Source organism: Haliotis asinina, chromosome 15 (assembly GCF_037392515.1).
Source record: "Haliotis asinina isolate JCU_RB_2024 chromosome 15, JCU_Hal_asi_v2, whole genome shotgun sequence".
Lineage (NCBI taxonomy): Eukaryota > Metazoa > Mollusca > Gastropoda > Lepetellida > Haliotidae > Haliotis > Haliotis asinina.
The window spans coordinates 52152470-52172203 of NC_090294.1; the positions used below are offsets into that span (position 1 = coordinate 52152470).

General features: G+C 41.3%; 1 protein-coding gene across 1 annotated transcript in view; it reads left to right on the forward strand.

The window, feature by feature from the left end:
* Positions 1-19734, forward strand: part of LOC137266334 (neuropeptide Y receptor type 2-like) — a 165401-nt gene that overhangs the window by 18282 nt on the left and 127385 nt on the right. The window contains exon 2 of the mRNA XM_067801820.1: positions 10963-11039. The gene's annotated coding sequence lies outside the window, so the exon portion shown is untranslated. The remainder of the gene's footprint in view (positions 1-10962; positions 11040-19734) is intronic.

The window sequence follows — 19734 nt, forward strand, 5'->3', positions numbered from 1 at the left end:
ATGAAACCTCTATTGTGTATCTTTTGCATCTTGCAGTTGTTTAAGACAAATTACTGAAAATTTCAAACTTTTCAGTGTTATATTTTGTCGGTTCTGAGGGGATTTCTCACACCATTTGTCATGGCAAGTTTTAACCGTAACAACATCCCAGAGAAAATGTGCTGTAAATAACTGGTAGTGATCAAACTATCCACGCACGGACCTCGCAGAAGGTCATGTCGACAATGCTGCTGACCAACTTTGGTTTGTGAAGGTTCTGTCTGTGACCCAATATCACGACATGGTTAAGGTGCAGTTAGGGAGAAGCCTTGACATACACGGCCGGCGCAAAAATGACAGATACACCAGCCCTGAAAGTTATAATAAAATATGTCAAGATGCATGTCCTAACACTGTGACCTGTACATAGGAAGTCTACACCTGACAGCGGGCTGTTGTGACTACATCCCTTACTATAACCCCGACTAGAATCACGACTACAACCCCGACAATCAACAATCAGACGTACTGAACCGACTACATCCCTTACTACAACCCCGACCACAACCCGACCGCAACTCGACTACAACCACTACTAAAACCAGAATCTACTTTCTACTTTGTTGTCTTATGAACTATTGCGAGGGGCGAAGTTAATCAGCTAAGCTTATTTCACTAACATATATGTGACCGATGGATGCATGGACACCCTTTACGTGAACACCTGGGGCCACTGTGACATTTCCGCTTTTATGCGAGGTAGACTCTTGACACATAATCTGGCCATGCTCTTCCACTGCCACGGAGACCCTAAACCAATTTCCAACGCGAGGAGCCAACGAGTGATGATGAGATGTGCCATCTGAAAACGTTTTCGAACAGGCAGCATTTGATGTTGATCGAGGGGTATTCGACTTGCCGGTTACATACGATTTTGTGGTATCACAGACTTCAGACTTCATTCATAACGCCTCCGCCTTGATCAACACGAACATGTATCGCTTCATGCTGAGACAAGATGTTCTGAAAGTCGAACTACCCACGATTTGGATCAAATGACTCGTGACTGTTTTCTTGTTGTAGTATGCTTGTTGTAGCTTTGCGTGAAAGCATTTTTGTTCCATAAAAAAACTCTTAAATGATAATGTGAACCATATAAATAATTTGATAACGTTGTCGTTCAATTCCCTCCGGGGTCAATACCTATAGCCCATTTCTGGTGTAGTCCGTCGCGGTATTGCTCAACACACAGTCAAATACATTTCTACCACTAATTTGTTATTTTGTCCTGTTGAAAAAATATGTTATGAACATGCAACATAACTTGTAACAGTTTTATCTCAGACCAGTTTAGTGCTTTTGTATGCCACGAGGCAGCAATCAGATTATGAGACTGGCATACCATGGTTTACGCCTCGGATGTACGTGGACATCTACGATTCTAACACAATTTTATACACTAAGAAGGCGATTTGCTTTTTCAAATTGACAACCACGCCGTGTGATAAAACATGGATTAGGAAATGACTATTCCATTCATGTCATGTCATGTCATGTCATGTCATGACTTCGTGTTTTCACGATGTGCATGTAAACATATTTCTAGAGTTAAACCCGACATATACAGTGGAGCGTGTTAGTGAATTTCAGTGATAAAAAACAGAAGATTTTCTGATATTGTTTTAAACTCAATTTTACTCTGCGACTGTCACGTTAAGAACCACAACGTGCACTTATTGGAGGTTCCAGCACGATTTAGCATTGTGTCATGAACTCTCATTGTTTGAAAGTCAGAAGTTAACAGGCTGCAGTCACGACAACGTTGACGACGACGTTGTTCTTCGCCCAAGGGCTACCACTTACTAGGTCACAGGACCTTTCTATAAGGGCAGCTCTGTTATGGAGCCGTTGTGCTCAAAGTACCTTTCAAACTGGAGACTTACAGTGAGTGGACAAACGGCTCAACAAATGGAATCTCTGCCAGACGTCCACGTGTTATCCCAAGTTTGACATACACTGACATGGCTGTTCACTTTTGAACAATAAAGGCGCCACGGAGTGTGGAGTAGACAGTTCGAGCGTTCAGAGTGACCTAGTAGTGTGTTGGGTGGGGTTCCACGACAGGCGGAACACCTTTACACGTTGTTCACTGAAGTGCTAATGTGACGGACTACCGTGCCCACAGATGTCATGCCATTTGCACGCCGGCAAGGAAGGCATACGGAGTTTCAGTGTGACAACAGAATACTATATATGGAGTTATAATGTTAATATATATCTCCAACAGGACAGCATAACTAGCTTACACAGCGTTCGTATTGTTACCGAGTCGCTCTAACAGGAGAATAATAATAATAATAATAATAATAATAATAATAATAAGAATCACCCGAACCCTCTCTGCTGCATTTCAATTTTTAATCTGTAAAAGAAAAAGAAGAATAAGACTTGACTGATCCCAAAAACTTCCGCCCTATCACATGTCTAAATACTCAATATAAATTATTCACAGGGTGTTTGACAAACCTCGTGTCATGTTACTGCTCTTCCAATGAGATAATTTACAGGGAGCAGAAGGGGGCGAGAAAGGGATGTTGGGGGTGCAAGGATCAACTTCTTGTACAGAAAATGATTTTGGAAGAGGCTAAAACATACCACCGCAACCTCTCCATGTGCTGGATAGACTACAAAAAGGCATATGACTCTGTCCCTCACGAATGGATTCTGAAGTCTCTTCAGTGCATTGACCTCCCTGAGCGATTACTTGATTTACTCAAGTCTTTAATGAGTTGCTGGTCGACTCAACTTGAGATGTACTCACAAGGGCAGGTGCAGACTTCGGAATCTATTCCAATTAGAAGGGGAATTTTCCAGGGGGACTCCTTTAGTCCTTTGCTTTTTTGTCTGTCTCTGAATCCTTTGAGTTTTCTGCTCAATAGGGAGGAGGGCTATCATCCCGGACCTCCTCAGCACAGATCCCCAACACCTCTTACTCATCTCCTCTACATGGATGACATCGAGCTCCTTGCCAAGGGAGAGACCAATTTGAAAGAACAGGTTCTCCTTGTCGAGTCCGTCTCAAAAAGATATAGGCATGACGTTTGGACTCGACAAATGTAATACTCTTTATTTGAAACGTGGCAAGGTAACTAATGATGGATCGGTCAAGTTACAAGGGGGAGGAGTTATTGAGCATCTTGTGGAAGATCAGGCCTACACCTATCTTGGAATGCAAGTTCGAGACAAGCTCCAGAATGCCCTGATTCAAGATAAACTTCGGGCCGAGTATAAATCTCGTTTAAAGAAAATCTGGAGTTCAGAGCTAAATGCTCGAAACAAAGTCAAAGCCACCAATACGTTTGCTGTGCCAGTCCTCTCCTATTCCTTTGGAGTAGTGGATTGGACAAAACAAGACATCCAGAGTCTTGACCGCCTGACCAGAAGGATCATGTCTGATAACAGAGCACACCACCCTCGTTCCTCTCTTAATCGTTTATATATGCCAATCAATTCAGGAGGACGGGGTTTGATTAATGTGGAAGCTCTTCATGACAGAATGTTATTGTGTACTTTTGCACATATTTATTTGTCAGATGATCCTCTGGTGATGCACGTCAAGATTCATGATGAAAGCAAGGAATTCCACAGCTACCTTAAGCGTGCCAAGGTTGTTGGACACAATTTGAAATTTGAAGTTGATTTTGTTGATGGCGATGTACTGCTGGACGGTACAGTGATGGGAGTAAACCAGGTGAAGTCTTTCACCAAGTCTGCCAAGAGTCGGTCCTTTGTGGAGAAGCTTTCGGAGAAGCCATTGCATCGTGTTTACATGCAGTGTGTGGAACAGAACAGCAATCCAACCGACTCCTTCGCCTGGATGAAGTCGGCTGGTCTCAAATGTGAAACTGAGGGCTTCCTTTTTGCTGCTCAGGACCAGTCACTTCCCACTCGCAATCGCCAGAATGTGATTCTTAAAGAAAATATCAATATGAAATGTCGTCTTTGCAATAAATTTACAGAGACTGTCCAACACCTTGTCAGTGGATGCCCTTCCTTGGCACAAACAGCATATCTTAAAAGACATGATGGCATGGCTCGCTGCTTTTATTATCGTCTCCGCCATGCCTGTGGCTTTGACTCTGAGGTCCATCCATGGTACGACCCTGAACATGTCCAGGGCGTCCTGGAAAATGATGCTTTCAAACTTCTCTGGAATAGGCCAATATACAGCCTGAGACGAATTCCAGCCAACAAACCTGATCTTGTTCTTTTTGATAAAGCCAATGAAATTATTTATATCATAGAATTTTCTGTCCCTTTTGACAGCAATGTGATTGGCAAGATTCAGGAAAAGCATGATAAATATGCGGACCTCGCCTTTGAAATGTCTCGATTGCATCCCAAGGACACTGTCGTCATGCTCTCCATTGTTCTCGGTGCCCTTGGTTTGGTACCTCCTGATCTGTTAGCACAGATGAGGAGAGTGCCCGGGTTTTCCACCGGGAGCACAGCCCTTCTGACAATCTGGGTAATGCAGAAGGCTGCAGTGTTGGGGAGCCTCCATATTCTCCGGAAAGTTCTTGGTGGGTTCGACTAGGCAGTGTTTCCTGGGAGAAGTCCCATTCGCTGTCTGGGCTGCGTGTAGAGGGGGCGAGGGCCCTGAGCTGATGATGAGCTTGACCAGCCTGACTGTGCCAGGATCACCCAAACCCTCTCTGCTGCATTTCTATCTCAATCTGTAAAATTATATGGCGCGTCATCCACATCACTAAGGGACATGCTCTAAGCGCATACACTGAACATCTTTATTATTACTCCAGATAACCCAAGCTGAATGTTAGGCGCTAGAAGGTTATAGCCACATGACTTTATTTCACCGGGTACCCATTTTCTGCTGGGTGGACAGAGGCAATTCTTGAACAAACTCACTTGACTAAAGTGAGACCACATGTTTCACATGTGCTTCGTTGTGGGGCAGGACCGACGTCCTAGAAACTCTCAGGAGTCAAACTGCCAAACACGGCCACCCATCCAAGGACTGTCCGAGCTCAACGGTGCTTAACTTCAACTGATTTTGTGACCTGAGCACTACACACAGGACCACTCGCCAATACAGCCACCTTACATTGTGCAGGGCTCGCATTGTTACTGAATACCTCCAACAGGAGAACACAGCTACTTTACATGGTGCTGGTATTGTTGCTAAGTACCTCCAACAGGACAACATGCTACCTTACGTGGTGCAGGTATTGTTTCTAAGTACCTCCAACAGGAGAACATAACTACCTTACGTGGTGCAGGTATTGTTGCTAAGTACCTCCAACACAAGAACATAACTACCTTACATGGTGCTGGTATTGTTGCGAAGTACCTCCAACACAAGAACATAACTACCTTACATGGTGCAGGTACTGTTGCTAAGTACTTCCAACACAAGAAGTAACTACCTTACATGGTGCAAGTATTGTTTCTAAGTACCTCCAACAGGAGAACATAACTACCTTACGTGGTGCAGGTATTGTTGCTAAGTACCTCCAACACAAGAACATAACTACCTTACATGGTGCTGGTATTGTTGAGAAGTACCTCCAACACAAGAACATAACTACCTTACATGGTGCAGGTACTGTTGCTAAGTACCTCCAACACAAGAACATAACTACCTTACATGGTGCTGGTATTGTTGCGAAGTACCTCCAACAGGAGACCATAGCTACCTTACATGGTGCAGGTATTGTTGCTAAGTACCTCCAACAGGAGACCATAGCTACCTTACATGCTGCTGGTATTGTTGCTAAGTACCTCCGACAGGAGAACATTACTACCTTACACGGTGCTGGTATTGTCACTGAATACTTCCAACAAGACATCACCACCTTACGTCGTTCTTGTATTTTTGCCGAGTACCCCCAAAAGGAGATCATACCCACCTTACATAACCAGCGCTCAGTTCATAAACCATGTGTTTAATAATACTTTTACACTCTGTACGTCGTTGTAAACTGCTGCTGACCACGATGAACGACCAACAAGAATGGATGAAACAAGCTGACATTGGATTTTGGGTGAAGGATATGCTTCGTTGAATCCATGATTTTCTGGCATAGAGAGGGGGATTTCTGCGATATCAAGTTTAGGTTTTTCATGATAAATGACGCGATGGACAGCGGGCGATTTGGCGACTCTTGCAACTGGCGTTTAGCGATGCCCCTTGCAAATCTCCGTGCACCGTCACTGTCATACTGCTGAACATTGTGAAACATATTTATTGAACATCATCTTTACTTTTTTTCATAACATATATTATCGGCATACCATTTAGGAGCCACTGTATAAACTGTGATGTCTTTCCTGGGCCACAAGATGGTCGTACGGCTTTTACATTAAAGAGGACATTTCTGAGTACTAGTATATTCAGTAAAGGTTGTTCTTTATCATTGACTTTCCATAATCAGCTAGCTCGAACTGTTCAAGAATATGAGTAACGACAGTCAGAGCCCCTGGTATTAAAATGGCATTATGGGGCGGCAATTCTTAACAAACTTATTGCCATACTTCGCTTAATCGAAACTTTACGCTTTTCGATCAATTTTCATTCCCCAGCATATTATTGGTTTCTCTCTTCTCTGATTCAATTATTATGAAAGACAGGGACAAAGGAAGTTTCGATTGAAGTGTAATAAGTCAATATGTTGTGGCAGGTCCAGGTGTGGAAATACTCCATTCATTTAACTCGATTATCCGGCAATATTTCATCTGAACGGAAGGTCGATGAGCAATTTAACTGCTTCAACGTTGCAAAATGTCCACGTCAATAGACTTGACATTCTCAACTTCAACACTTTCGTAAAAAGTTTAGTGTTTCCGTTATTGAAATGCGTCATGAAAGGTGAAGACGAAAAACGTACATGCAGAAAGCGAAAGCAATTTGACGCCTTTAAGGAAATGTTTAAAGATTACGTTAAATATTACGGGCGTTCATGAGGCGTATAAACATTACATCCGGTAGTCACACTTGTATATCCGCAGTGTTCATTCACGCAAAGTATAAGCATAGATTTTTATGCACAAACGCCCAACTCATTTTGAGGTGAGATTGTGTTCATAACTGCGTCAGCAAGAATAACTCAAAGAGTTGGATATTCTCGAACTAACAGGGTCCAACCATACAAAACCGGGACATCGGCCAGCGCAACCGACGTTACGCGTATTCCATTAATCAGTCAGGAAAGTGTGGTCTGTTTATGTTGTCACTTTAAATAAACATTAACGAAAACAATTTGAAGTTACTCAATTTACGGAACAACTTTACCTCTGCTATTTTTAAATCGAGAATACGAGTTTCATAGGCATCTCTAGCATATTTTCTCTTCGTCTTAATCGTTATATTAACATAGGAAAATTGAGCAAAGTTTTACCAATATTTTATAAGGATAAGGGTATGTATTATTGAAAACTGGAAATTTACTGACAAACCGATCACGGTCCTCAATGATAAACCTGCCAAGGGTCACAGTGATAACGTGTATCGGACTTAATCCGTGACCAGTATCTCTGAAGCTAACAGAGCCAAGGTGCAATGCTTGTATCTGTCTTTACGGCTGTTTGTAGTTCCCAGTGGTCAAATCACGTGCGTGCACGTATCTCGTTGTGGCATACTCACGACTGGCCATAGGTGCCTTGGTCCATCTGTATGGCATAGTCTGAACTTCACAGAGGTGAATAACACCAGTATCGTAAGTATTATCTGATACGCGATTATCTGCGATAACTGGAATAGGTATATAGTACGGATGGCAGTCACAAAACAGGGGGTGGCTGTCTTTTAAATTTTATCTGTTGTATTACGGTGTGAATGCTTGCTGTTTTGTAAGTGTATACAATGTAGATTCTGTAAACGCCCTGTAACTTGATGTGTAGTGAATTGTGTGTGGGTTGGTATAGCCATACCTCTTGCCAGGCGAGCTAATTCCCCGAACTCGTCATTTAATAGGTACATGTTCCTGAACTGTGTTGATGTTAGGCATTGTGCAGCAGTAATTGCCAGTCTCAGATCCAGAGTTAGAGCTACACAAGTATATCACATCCTATATAGAGAATACTTCTACTGGTCGTTTGCTAACTGACGTATGCAGTTACATTGCAAGTGGCAACATGGAACTCGATCCCACCTTAGCACTGATGCAACAAGAAATGTTTGTGACCATGCGGTCTTCGGCGGCACAATCAGCTGTTCAGAGCTAGTGTACCAGAGTGTATCAGGATACGCAAATTGCAGGTGTCGTGAAAATTATTTCAAATTACCCAATGATTTTTGAATAGTTGAATCATAAAGGGACTTCTACCAACCTCTTCAGAAGACATGTGATGTATATACTACTAAGAAAAGAAACGCATAGTTGGAAATTGTTATCAATTTATACACTTAAGGTTCAGTAATGCAGGGCAGTCTTGAAGGAAACCTGAATGAACATTAACGGTCCAATGTTGCAAGAACTTGTACGTCACAAATGACAAATGTTCCAAGGTTAAGGTCGCAGAGCAGTCAGTATCGTGTATGGACACCAATAGCATCAATGGTTGATTGGCATCGGCGTCCCATAGACTGGACCAGATTCAGAATGAAGTGCTTGGGAATGAGTTGGTACTTTTACCTCAAAGCCACAAACAGAGCAGGTAACGTCTGTGGATGAGGGTCACGCTGTCGCACACGACGATCTTATTCGTAGCACAAATGTTCAATAGGGTTAAGATCCGGTGATCGTGAGGGCCAATCGATAACCCGAACGTTGTTCTGGGCAAGAAAACCCTGGTTATGCTTGCTGTATGCGGCCGAGCGTCATCGTGCTGAAAAAGGACGTTCTGGCGGTTCATGAAACGAAGGACACGAGGCTTGATGATTTAATCACGGTACCGTCGAGCTATCACATTGCCCTGGACCTGAATGAGATCTGTCCTGCCACTGTATGAGATTCCAGCACAAACCATGACACTTTCTTCGCCAAATCTCTCCACTTCCTGTACACAATTTGCAGCGTAGCGTTCGTTACGACGTCGATATACACGTGCTCTTCCGTCGGGACGTCGCAGCAAGTAACGTGACTCATCACTGAAGGATAACAGTTTTCCACCTTTGCAATGGCCATGGTAGATGTTGGTGACACCACTGTCTGCGTTGTTAACGATGTTGACGTGTAAGGACAGGCAAGGGTCTTCTGGAACGAATACCAGCCTCACGTAAGCGGTTCCTGACAGTCTGATCAGATTCTGAGTCCTGGCGCTAGCGATGTGGAGGACGATGTGGTGAACCTGTTCTGCAAATGTCGAAGCCGAATAAACCTGTCCTGAGCAGGCGTGGTCACACGGGGTCGACCTGACCTGGGGCAATCATGTGTTGACCTTTGCTTGCCAAAGTCTTGCTATGGTACTCAGTATTCAGTTGCCTTGCAGACTGAGACTTCCCAGTCTCCAAATGACAAATCGCATTATTGCGCTGAGTCTCAGTAAGTCTTGGCATTGCTCTAACACAAAATTTAAGATTGTCAAAGACTGTCAAGTGCATTGAATCACCCCCCCCCCCCCCGCCACACACACACACACACAGACACACACAGACACACCGACCCCCCGACCCTTATTGAAAATGATGCATTGATTGTGAGTGCAAAAGGAAACGCATGAATTTCTTCCCGTTCACAATTTATTGCTTTTTAACAGATTTTTGTGCGAGTTGTCCCCAATAGCAATGGATTCAAACTCTCTTTTTTTTGAGTAGTTTATTTACGTATAGTATAAATTCTGTTCTGCTACTTTGTGTGACGAATTGTCTGTAGATAAAATATAGTTGGTCTATCGTTTGGATGTTCAATATGACCAGCGGTTGGACAGAACTGGTGGCGTGTTATGGTTTCAGTAGTATTGTCATTATTACCAACATATTACCCATGCAAGAAGTACTAAACAGAACCAGGCCAACTCGTTAACACACTGGTCATCACTGTCCGCCGCACCATGAATGACCAAGACGAGAAACATGGATAAAAGGATAACAGTAAGCTTCTCTTGATCCACACGTGGACAAATAACATAAATATCATCATGAACGTATAGTTAGTCGGCTGTAACAAGCTCTGCTGTTCCACACGTAGTCAGATGATATAAATATCGCTTGGAATGTATTATGCGTCGGGTTCGCAACCTATAGTAAATTATTTTGGAGGTGTGTTCTAGCATCAGTGTACAATGTTCAGTTTGTCCATGAAAAATACTGTCAAGTATACTACTATGAGGTTGATACTTACAGACCTTTCTTACAGAGGTGCGTAGAGTTAGTGAAGTGCAAAGTACGGAAAGAAATACAGGTATACACGGACAGTTCTTGCCGTACGTTTTACCGCATGCTTAAATATGCTTATTCGTCAACACAAAATGAAGATCCCCTACTTTGTTAAGAGTACATATTATTACGATGCTATGTTAAAAAAAAGATAATGTTAAACAATAAAGTGGCCAATTATTTCTGGCAAGTAAGTTTTGTTTGCTTGTTATCTACGCCGCTCTCTGCAGTATTCAACCCATATGGTGGCGGTCTGTTGTACTCATTTCTGGATCAGACGGTCCAGTGATCACCAGCATGAACATCGACTTGCACAGTAGGAATACGATGACATGTGTCAAGCAGGTCAGTTAGCCTGACCACACGATCCTTTCAGTTGCCTCTTAAAAACCACTGAATGCCTCACGGATACAGGCAGCAAAGTTTACTGCAATTATCACGTTTCACGTTCTATGATTGCTAGTGGTGTTAACTGCCAATACACAACATTTGTGCTGCCGTGGATGCTCTGATGGAATATTTAAGAGCTACTGACGGTTTGTCAGAAATGTTATGTTTCCTCCTTACCTGTATATTTGATATTACACTGGGAGTTCGTCGGTAAATGATATTGTTTTTATCCAAACCAACACCATCCTCATTTTCAGATTGATGTAGTTCAACTGGTTGAGAAGTTCTTCACGTTCGGTGTTGTCTTGGAGATGGACACTTGGAAGCACTAGATGTAAGTCATCAATGTTTCTTCTTCATTTAAAAAATATATTTTGGTTGTTTATATCACCTATTTCATGGCTCATTATGACGTACATTGATATATGTAGTGTTTGTTTCTACTCGTAGAAGCTTTTACTGTACAAGTTTATAAGGAAGCGCAAGAGGTGATTCACTCTCAGAGCATTCATATTTATCATGTCAACATTGATTGACTCCATTTCTTGTTTACATTCGTAAGTTAAAAATGAAGTTTCCATACAGGTTTTCAAGAGTATAATCACCGCTGTTGTGCCAGTCTGTGAAACACCGTGCACGAGATGCACATATATCTGTCACAGCTGAACCTCTCCCCGTCAACTCAGATCAGCTGCAGTAACTAAGGCCACATATATCTGTCACAGCTGTACCTCTCCAAGTCAACTCAGTTTCATGAGCTCCAGTAACTGAGGCCACATATACCTGTCACAGCTGTACCTCTCCAAGTCAACTCAGTTTCATCAGCTCCAGTAACTGAGGCCACATATACCTGTCACAGCTGTACCGCTCCAAGTCAACTCAGTTAGATCAGCTCCAGTAACTAAGGCCGCATATATCTGTCACAGCTGTACCTCTCCCCGTCAACTCAGTTTGATCAGCTCCAGTAACTAAGGCCACATATACCTGTCACAGCTGTACCTCCCCCCGTCAACTCAGTTAGATCAGCTCCAGTAACTGAGGCCACATATACCTGTCACAGCTACCTCTCCCCGTCAACTCAGTTTGATCAGCTCCAGTAACTGAGGCCACATATACCTGTCACAGCTACCTCTCCCCGTCAACTCAGTTTGATCAGCTCCAGTAACTGAGGCCACATATACCTGTCACAGCTACCTCTCCCCGTCAACTCAGTTTGATCAGCTCCAGTAACTAAGGCCACATATACCTGTCACAGCTGTACCTCTCCCCGTCAACTCAGTTTGATCAGCTCCAGTAACTGAGGCCACATATACCTGTCACAGCTACCTCTCCCCGTCAACTCAGTTTGATCAGCCCCAGTAACTGAGGCCACATATACCTGTCACAGCTACCTCTCTCCGTCAACTCAGTTTGATCAGCTCCAGTAACTGAGGCCACATATACCTGTCACAGCTACGTCTCCCCGTCAACTCAGTTTGATCAGCTCCAGTAACTGAGGCCACATATACCTGTCACAGCTACCTCTCCCCGTCAACTCAGTTAGATCAGCCCCAGTAACTGAGGCCACATATATCTGTCACAGCTACCTCTCCCCGTCAACTCAGTTTGATCAGCTCCAGTAACTGAGGCCACATATACCTGTCACAGCTGTACCTCTCCCCGTCAACTCAGTTTGATCAGCTCCAGTAACTGAGGCCATATGAGCAAGTGCCAATCGTGCATCATGCAGTTACGCCCCGTGACTCGGAGTTGCGCCGGATGCACGTGTGATCATACACTGATCGGTTTTGAAACCAACTTACTCACTCACTCTCTTTTGTGGTGCTAATAGTGTATGATATTTGTTTGATGTACTCATTGAAAATTGAGGATGCACGAAATTAAAACATGTCCACAGATTTCAGAGTACGTTAGAAAGCTGTGACCTAGATAACACACCATGCCTCACGACAAAATATATTTAGGCCAAAGACACACTGAGTTTTTTCTCTCGTTTATGAGAAAGGTATGTGGATTACTTCATAAAACTCGCGCACTTCAGAAGCGATGTCTTGAAGGGTTTTAGTTTTAGATTGTCCGCGTGTGATACCGCGGTCCAGTGTGCGCTAAGAGATCACGAGATCAGCACATGCTGGGCTAGACTACATCATCTCCGTCACCTCCAGGGGACATTGTACACAAGCAGCACAAAGGTAATAATTAACTGCAGCCAAAGCCTCAGAAACGTATCGATTTCCTCGTAAAAGCATCGTTTGTATTAATGATTATTCTTAGTGTTTTCTTTACCGATATTCCTGAGAACCCTCAACGTGGGATTTGAAGGTCAGATGTGCAGTTTTTACAAGTTCGACTCCAATGTAAAGTGCATGAAATGCCCTCCACGAGGAACGCCAATATCTAGGAGATGGGTTGGGTACAATTAACCCGAAAGCCGCGATAAATCTGGACAATTCCACGTGTTCACAGGTGGTGTAAAATCCTCAGCGGTTTCAGTGGCGCTTCCGTTCGATTCTAACCTGTATATGTCGCTGTAATTAACAAGTCCAAGTGGATGTTAAAAGACACAGTCGCCAACTGAACCTTTGTAAGAGTCTAATGGCCGTGGTGCTCCGTGGTTTGACGGTCATTACACTACTATTTATCAATACAGCGTCATGGGTACAGACAGCTAGTTAAGCCCTTAAACCACTGAGTACTTAAAGCTGCATCATACGCCTGGCCATGTCAGAGGAGCTGGTGGTGGACTTTTTGTAACCTGTGTGTCAATAACAACTGACTAGGAATACATAAAACAGACAGAAAGACAGATTTTATTTCAATATTCGGCCACTGACGAAAAATGCATTTACACACATGAAATAAATAATATGCTGAATGGTTCAATTGTGATTTCGTTTTAATAAAGCGTCTACTTTTAAACGAAAATTCTGCAAAGTTGATTTTCCAGTTGCTTGCAGCACAGCTTTTAGCATGTTCATCGTTGGAGTTTGTAAATAGAATGGATTTAGATATGTTCCCCTTGGTTCACTGTATGACTGGCACTTTAACAGCACACGGAGCTCGTCTGCGGTGACATAAATGTTAGTTTTCTATCATAATCTTTCTTCCCTCGGAGTATTGTTATGGCGACCTAGCTCGATTTTTAAAGTTGAAATACCAGAATTTAGCTAATATTATTTGTAGTAGAAAGGGAAGGTCAAGTGTCAGATGTGCTTCAACTTTTAGCATAGATTGAAATGTCTGTAGGCCGAACACTTAAAGCTTGAATATAAAGAGGCATGCCAGTCTTGAGTTAAAGCATCGTTTAGTCGAATATGAAGATGAATGTATGAAGATGCCCGTATTTCCTATTTCCTGGTGGATCAAGGCTATTCCGATGCCAAGTTTATATTGAATTAATTACATGTCTGCAGCCCAAGTTTTTCTCCCTGCGCCTGATGATGACTCAACATAAGACAAGAATGGTGAGGTAATGTTAATGGACGTAGTTGAACGACGCCGTATCAGTAAAAGATAGCTCTGGTCATATATATTAACATGCTCTGGGGGTGGGTCTTCCACACTCTCCGAGAACCATATTTGTTGGAGTTGACTTTGACAGACCAAGAAAACGTTTACAGAATAACGTATAGATGGTTTCTGACACCGTGGCACCATAACACAATATTGGAACTACCATACTCCCATACACCTGAAATATATCACTGTAGGCGAAATCACCAAACTTCCTTTGGTATTGGTATATAGCCAGCTTAGCCTTTGTGCTTCTGCGGCAAGGCCAGTTTGAGCCTTACTCCAAGACAGCTTCGAGAAAACACAAGTCTTAGATATCTGTACTGGTTCATTTGTTCGCCTTTAAACTGCCATTTCTCGAAGAGGTCCACCATCTCTTAAAACGATTATCTCAGTTTTGTTCCAATTAATTTTCATCCCAGTTTTGTAATTGAATTCTTCTAAAGGAGTAACCTTGCTTTGTAATTGTGTAGTCGAGTCGGCAACAGATGATAGACACAATGTCGGCAGAGTATAATGTATATCTGGTATTTCGGTTGTAATGAAAATAGCTCTCCCCCTGCCCTTTTCATCACAGAAATGAGTTTGATCATGAAGATTATTAAGAGTTTGGGGCTCAGCACACATCCCTGCCTGGTACCCATGTTGCAGCTGAAGTACGTAGACAGACCACTTCGAGTACACACGCACTGAAAGTTCTGTACATTGACTTCAAAATACTCAAGCGATTCCCATGGAGACCAATGCTTTTCAACTTCTTCACTAGGATATGATGGTTGATACAATAAAACGCTTTACTAAGGTCTATAACAGGCAGTAAAATCGTCCGTTTCTCCGAGAGATATGTTTGTGCCATTGAATGAAACGTAAAGATATGATCTAAGGTCGAGTAGCCGGATCTGAACCCAGCATGGGCTTCATTAATAAACTGTTTTTCATCATGCCAGATTTGGAGTCTTGTATTTATTGCTGTCAAAACTTTACAAGCAATGTTTATTAAAGAAATACCTCTGTAGTTCCTAGGATCGTCTTTAATTACTACCAGATTTGAACATTGGACACAAAATGATCTTTTCCCTTTCAGCAGGAAATATTCCACACAGGAAGACTTTGTTAAAACGTTTAGTGAAAATACCAATTACGCAATATTCAGTCGTTTTGGGAAATTCACTCGCAATTCCATCTTCCCCTGGAGATTTATTGACTTTCAGATCTCTCAAACATTTCCTTATTTCCCCACATGAAATTGGCTTGTTTATATTAAGGTCCGTATGATAATCAGGCTCACTAGGAATCTCATAAGTGGGATTGATATCTTGGTGGAAAAGTTTCAAAAATGTTCATGTCACTGTTGAGAAGATATTGTTCCGGAGATGTGGGGTGTTTTTCTGTTACGTTTCACAGTGTTCTCAAACAATTTTAGATTTGTCCAAGAGTCAACAAGCTTTTGTCTCTGTACGTTATGATAACCCGAAGTCCACAACTTATGACTTTGCAACAACATGTTGTCATTGAAATCATTTATTGTGCTTAGACCATATATTTTATAGTAGAACCCGGAATGAACTTAAACATTTGGAATTATTATGACCATTATGCCCTCCCTCTCATCCAGTTTAAGCGAGGTACTTGCTTTTGATCAGTGGATTATTTTCCATGCATTTTCTCTTTGTCAGGCAGACTGTCCTTCAACTGAAAATATTAGCTGTGGATAAAGTTCCCACGTTGCTTAAGAAACTTCATATTTTTTATTTTTCACCTTGTTATTTCAGCGCTCACAAAGTAGGCCAATTTATTGTAGCCCAGAGCAAGAAAAAGAATTACGTTAGCTAAGCAAGGTATTTGGGAAATCGGGAGATTTTTTACGTTCAAAAGAATCTCTTCATTTTGTTTTTATCATGATGTTCTATAGTGTGGCTTTCTTTTGTCATTTTTTATCTATTACTGAGATGAGGATAACTATGACGCATGCGCAGTAACCTGTCTTGCGCGAGCTAACCTGCTTAAACCGGGGTTATTATCTAATAGTAGGAATATGACTGATATTGAGATATGCAACGTGTTAAATAAAGATTTTGTTGTTTTACAACATGGTGAAAGGATGCCTCAATGAAATTCACATCAGCACTGTGTGGAATGCCACGCGGCGTTATGCTCGGTAGGGAGCGACAGCTTCACAACTTTAAATACAGACTAATAATATTTGTGCGAGGGAAACTACTGCACGCGTGATGATTCCACAACGTATAATCAACTTTCAAGCATTAGATATTCGTGTTTGCACCAGCTGTTGAGTCTCAGAATCGACAGTCGCTCAAGTTATCATCCGATTTGTGTTTCATAACATCCAAAACTGAATGTTGAGTCCGAAACTGAATAATATCATGTCAGTACAATGTCAATACCTCCACACTCTAGGGGGTGAAATGTAACAGCTTCATTTCAGCTTGTAATCAAATCTTTTCATGTTGTTATTGAAAGTGCTTCACACTCATTCTCAGTTAACTGCGGCCATTACTGTCGCAGACGTTTTGGATGTCGGTTATTTCAAATTTGACACTTAATCGTGGTGTATCTGTGCAGATATTCTAAGTAATACCGTCTACAATCAACATCAAACTTCACAAAGATTGCACTATCATATTGCAGCGTCAGTAACACCATTTGGTTCTTTGACTGCATTGTTACTATGTCGGTAGTACGTATTTGTGTCATGAAAGAACCAAAATGCATACGGGTTAATTTGCTAAGCAAAACAGAAAGTTCGCGTTTAGATTATGTCGGTAGAGTCATTTACTTTATGTTTGTTTACAGTTTGTCGTGTGGTATATCATGGCAGTGACCCACATGATAACATTTCGTCATTAACCTGTTACTTGTCGTTATGTAAATCATATAGTTTTGTTACCACATGCTCGACATCAGTAGATCGTGTGAAACAAGTAATCATACGTTACCATTGTAACACAAAATAATATTAGTCTTCTGCAGTGTACATTTTGGGAGACCTAGCCAAGCATTTCTGTATCTATTCATATTGCCACAACATTATGTATGACCAACTACTGCGTTTTGTTGTCTGGTATTGCTGCAACAATGTGAATCAAACTTTGCCAAACAAATGTTTTAGGGAGTTATCGCTTTTTATATATAAGTAACGAAAACTGCATTGCGTTAAAGTAAATTACATTGCTGTAATGTAAATTACGCCAATGACCGCTGAACCACGTAAGGTTTCTAAGCACGATGTTTAAACTTTTTCTAGTGTTCGGGAATGTAACTAAGCATCTAAATATTCTATTTGTTGAATGGATTATGGCAGGGTTATGTAACGGAATGTTGAAATAAGCTAGTAATTGATGAGATGTAAATTAACAAAAGTATGAAAGAATTGCAGACAGTATCAATATGTTTGAGTTTAATTTGAAATTCTTAGGTGAAGGGGGCTGTGGCTGAAATACTCCATCGAAATTTTCTGATTCAATTCAGTTGTGTGCAGTCAAGCGTTTTCGTAAGCACAACATTGTGTTAATGTAAATTACGTCATTACATCAGTGGTTCCACAATGGTTGAAGTAATATGGTGAAAACGTTGTCATCCCATTGATAAAATGTATGTAACAATGTCAAGTGGGTTTCATTTCACATACATAGCCTAAAACTGCTGCCCCAAATAACATGGTTTTAAAGACAGAAAAAAGCAGAAATGGAGGCAGCATACATTTGCATATCAAGATGAAGATGTAGCTGTGAGGGCGGACGATTTTGTGCCGTTTTCATTAAAAGATAATTGTTACAGACAATAATGTTTTCTTGCTGAAATAAAGTTTGTTTGTTATCAAAAGAGGATTTCATTTTTGAAATATGCTAACAGACGTTATTTGGGTTACAGATGAATAATATCTTTTCATGAACACCAAAATAAATGTTTGTACTATGACGATTGTTTGTCATCAACCTACTTTGTAGTTTTGCACTCGAGCAGAATACTATCAACTATTTTTTTCCATTTTTGATTACTGTTGTTTGTGAAATAATTTACTAAGATCACTAAACAGCTGACTTAGCAGTTCACAGTGTTAGTTACTCTAATTATTTTTAAATGAGATTTGAAGCAAATTAATTCGCTTCCACAGTTCGATGGATCTATGTACACTTTTAAGAACACCTGAGCGTATCATGCAATTCAACCGTAAACATATAAAGATACTTCCATTTAAAATACAATGCGAATTGGTGGTCATATATGGGTGGATACAGTGTGAGAAGTCTGTTTGCGCCAGAGTATGAATATTGTGCTGAAAATATTACCACGTACCGAATTTCGGTGACTTTAGTTGTCACAGTTATACATCCCTATGGTCCCAGATAATATAACTGAGAATAAGAGTTTAAATTTTAACTGTCATAATCGCCGATAGAATTTCAATAGTTCTTCGTCTATGATATTACTAATATCAAGTAGGTCAGTTCAGTAGCTCTTACTCTGTGATATAACTGATGTCAAGAAGGACAGTTCAACATTGCTTCTCTGTGATATAACTGATGCCATATAAGTCAGTTCAATAGCCCTTTCTCATTTATACAACTGATGACATATAGCACAATTCAATAGTTCTTTCTCTTTGATATAAGTAAGTTCTTTCTCTTTGATATAACTGATGACATATAGGACAATTTAATACTTCTGTCTCTTTGATATAACTAAGTTCTTTCTGTTTGATATAACTGATGACATATAGCACAATTCAATAGTTTTTTCTTTGATATAACTGATGACATATAGCACAAATCAATAGTTCTTTCTGTTTGATATAACTCATCACACATAGCACAATTCCATAGTTCTTTCTCTTTGATATAACTGAGGACATATATCACAATTCAATAGTTGAATAATCTCATTGAATAATTATTCAACATGACTGGTGTGATTTGTTTTATTTCGCATTTTCTATAACTTGTCAGCAACATGCGCAATAACGTGTCTTTTTATCTCATACACAGCTCCCAAAATCGAACACCGTATTAAAGCCTTTGTTTGTTTGGAGCATAGCGACTTTTATTTGATGTTGTGAGAGAGACAGATCTTGTCTAGACAGAGATCCGCCTACTGAGGGATTACACACAGATCCATTGGAACAAAGGGGTTTTCGAAAAACGTTTTAGATGAAAGGAAGACGTATGCCAGAAAACATGCTGTCTCCATCATGTCTTTCCACAGAGATTAGACGAGCCAGCAACCCTCCTGGAACAGCACCATGCCTAAGATGCGCGTCATGCACGTCGGAAACACAAATATGATATAAATCCAGACCAGGGCTGCTCTGACACTTCACCAACTTCTTGGGCGTGGTCTACAACACTACTCTGTCCGGCGTGACCTACATCACTTCTCTGTCTGGCGTGACCTACATCACTTCTCTGTCTGACGTCGTCTACAACATTACTCTGACGTGGTCTACAACACTCAGTCTGATGGAGGAGTATAATGCATGTAGGTTGAAGCATATAATG